Below are 4,044 nucleotides of genomic sequence, written 5' to 3' on the forward strand. Positions count from 1 at the left end.
TTCAGGGAATTGAACCCGAATTATCCCATATTTTATTAGGTGGTGAAAAATACCCACCATTATACCCGAGAGAACCCAAGCCTTCTCTTCGCCCTTTTCCCAAACCAGCTCCAGCTAGTCTCTGGTCGGCAGTAGTGTGAACTGCCCGGTCCAAACGAAATTCCAGTAGCCGACGATCGAAACCCCTCTGTCAATTTGACAAGAGAAGTGGATATTTCCGTGGAAACGTCGAAGAAGCTCGGTTAAAAACCTCACCCCGTCGCGTCGGTTTTTGGTAAATTTCGGCCACCTCAAACCTAGCCTCATCGCCTATGCCGTTAGCTTCATCGTCGTCATGCGCTCAAAACCTGACCGTCAGGTTAGGCCATCGTTGTCATTTTTCTTCATCATCGGCGTGGGTAAGAGTTTCATCCATTTTCTTTTGATTTTGACGATTTTAGGTTGATTTAAGAATTGATGTGGGTTGTTTTAGCTGTTTGGATGCTATGGGAGTGATCGACCAACCACCTAAACAGTTGTCGCCTTTGCATGCGCCGCCAAGCACCACCATCTGCGCGTGGGGATTATTTTGGTCCAAGGAATTTTCTAGAACCGAGTCGACCCGCCTGCCTGACCCGTCTGATCTGACCCAACCCAACCTGCCTGGTATGAACCAATCACTGAGTCAACTCGTTGACTTCGACCGAGTCAACCCATTGACCGTTGACTTTGACCGAAAAAGTTAAATTATCCAAAAAACCCTATTTTACATTTTTCGACATCCTAAGTCTGAATCTGAAGTCCGTTTGGCCAAATTCGCACCCGGTAAGCCGTTTTTCAATGTTTTACATTCGGATTCAATATGATTTCTCATTTAAGTTCAGTTTCTGACATAAATTCAGTAGATTTGTATCCGAGGAATTATTGGACCTTGATTTCAAGTTCAAGAGTGATTGAATAGAGATTAATTGGTCGATCAATATGACATAGAAATCGAGATAATACTTTACAACCTTTTGTATGCTTTTCGGGACTCACTGATAAATGGTAAATACGTGGATGGAAATAATTGGTCCATGAGATGTATTTATTTATCATTGGACTCAAACTAAATTTGGAATAAAGACGGAACACTGTATAAGACTCAGTTGACTTGGTAGACCGATCAGAACCAAATCTAAGTTCAGTAATTTAATCAGTAAATCAATCAATCTCAAAACGCATAAATTCTGATTAATCTCGTTAAAGAGTAAATGTTGGAAATATTTGGAAAATAAATTACCAAAAATAGCCCTATGGAGTAAAATTATGAGAATGCCATTACACAGTAAAAGAACCAAGACATCCCTTAGTAGTGAAAATAACCTCAATTGATCAATTGAGTAAAGTACCTTGAACTCTTAAGGAACTATAATACTATCAAGCCTAAGTTATCCAAAGTAATGCCACATACTGAATTGAATAAAATGACGATAATACCCTTAAAGTGTAATATGATTCGAAGCATGTCCAAGCCTTGGAATAACTAATACTCTCAGTCTTGAAATGAATATATCAACCTCGTATAACAATATGACTATATTATATGACCAAATTAAATGGAATGGAAGTACTGCATGTATTCAAATTTTGGAAACGATATAATTACTCTGGAAACTTTGAAGTGACCGAGATAGACTTGACTACTAAATGAACTAAGTAACCTCAATGACTGAGGATTAAGTAAGTGATTTGTATAAGTTTGTAAACGCTGATAAACTTACATGATGTACCATCCCTAAGGATTATGAACCCCAAATCAAGCACGTCAACATTACCTGATATCGTTGCAATATAGAAATGAAATAAAGACCATTGGAATATCTGTTCGTCTCCCTAAGATCCATTCCGCGATGATTTTGAAGATGATCAATTCGACAAGAATTGTCTGTATTAAAAAGTGAATACTCTAGAAGTGCAACGATTTGACTGGTTGATACGTATCATTGATGAGACTTGTACAGTTCGAGTTAACTTGATATCCCGATAGATCGATACAAAACAGAAATGCCTCTAGTTTCCTGAATAATGGAATCACTTCTGTCATATTTGAAAACACAAGTAAATCATATGCAAAGGATTCTGAATACATTTTTGATTATATAGTGCCTCCGAAAAATATTCGAATATTGTATGATCCTAATAAATCATGTTTTGAATAACTGATGATTTCTGTCAGCTAATGAACCTATTCGATAGTGGTTCTAATTTCTGACATTCTATCGGTATAATGAAGATCCGTATTTCCCTTTCTGATAAGATTATCTATTATCACCGAATAATATCTAGAATCTCTAGTTTGTTCCTTATCATAAAAATGTTTTCTCTGATTTTAAAAGTATGTCTCTATTATCTGAAACACAGTCTAACCTCTGATTCTGCTCTGAACTTTGATATCTATTATGATCTCTGATTTCAGTTATGGCCTTTGATCTCTGCTTTGATTTCTATTATCTCTATTTACTGACTGAAATTATTTTTATACGGGGTACTCTGGGACTATGGTATGACTGAAGACACTGGCAGGTTCAATCGCTATTGGTAATTCCTTGTATAGGTTCAACACCGACTGGTAATTTCTTATGGACCTAAAATGACTCTTTGATGGGCTCCTGGGCCTAGTGGGCCTAGTTGTAAGTCCTTATGGACCCTAAGACACTCCCTTAGGGATGGCACCATTGTTATGTGCTTTTGAGTAAGACCTTATAGACCTGATGGTACTCCCCTCAGGTGGGCACCTACGCTTCGGCTAGGGTAAGACCTTATGGACCCAAGGTGCTCCCTTAGGTCGGTTCCTACAACTTTTTAAGCATAGGGTAAGTCCTTATGGATGCAGTTCTGAGGAGTTGCATATGGCGTTCGGTTGTAGGGATTTCTATGGTTTTTGAAAAATACGTTTTAATCTGCTACTGTTTTAAAAAGATCAGTACATTTTCACTTGTTTTGTGGGAACACACTAGACACCCTATTATGATCTCCTGAACCCATTCATTCAAAATATTTCCCTCTGAACTGAAAACTTACTATTTGTTATAACATGAGATATTTGGGGGACCTCAACTCAGCCTAAAAGTCCGTAGATGTCTGAATCAATAAGGAAACATATCTTATCTGTTATTTGGATGTTTTTTAACATCATCTGATAGTTCTGTATTACTGAGCTTTCCAAATCTCACTCTGTTACTCACTTTTTCAGTTAAAAGGATTGAACCAATGAAACTATCGACATCGGTAAGGGAGTTCCACCAGCGTTGCTTGTGGAGTACGGTGCATGTGATTAGGGGCCATGTAGGTTGTCTTTTGTTTTTACATCTGAGTCTGAAATCTGTTTTTTTTCCTGAATATTGGTAAATTTTACTTTTGTATTTGTTAAATTGTTTTATGATTTTACATGTTTTAAAGAAAATTTATTTTTTTGAGATTTTTACGGTGGGTCGCTCCGGTGGTGCTAATGTGACACCCCAGATCGGATCAGACCAACTGTATCGGTGTAAGGAGGTTACTTTTAGTGGTATCGAAGCTTAGGATGAGTCAAGTTTTATAAATAGATCAGCCGGTAGAATGTCATAGGATGTCTTGTTAGTACATGCCCCAGACTACAACTGTACTTCTCTAAGCCAGAACTCCAAAGTCGAGCATTTTTCTGTAATAAGCTAACCTAAGTTTTCTATCCGTTAGGGCTCGACCTAAGCAAAATAGAATACAATAACGTTTGTCAAAATTCTGTAAAGTGCCTCATGAGTAATGTGAGAGTTACTCATTCAAGAAATCCTGACCTGACTCCCGAAATGAAACTGGGATATGCTATCGCTCTATGAATCTAACCTCGTAACCAAGGTTAAATTGATTCTACAAGGATAATTACGTTCTGAATCTTTTATAGGAACGAGGGAGAGTTCTAACGAGAATGTATACTTGGCTGGTTAAGGGTTAGTAGATGAATCATACTTCTATAAAAGCTACTTGAAGATATGGAAGGACTGATGGAAGTTTCATTTCTGCATTACTGTGACTTGAGTGAATTTC

Source organism: Hibiscus syriacus, unplaced genomic scaffold, assembly GCF_006381635.1.
Source record: "Hibiscus syriacus cultivar Baekdansim isolate YM2019G1 unplaced genomic scaffold, ASM638163v2 tig00111582_pilon, whole genome shotgun sequence".
NCBI classification, from domain to species: Eukaryota; Viridiplantae; Streptophyta; class Magnoliopsida; order Malvales; family Malvaceae; genus Hibiscus; species Hibiscus syriacus.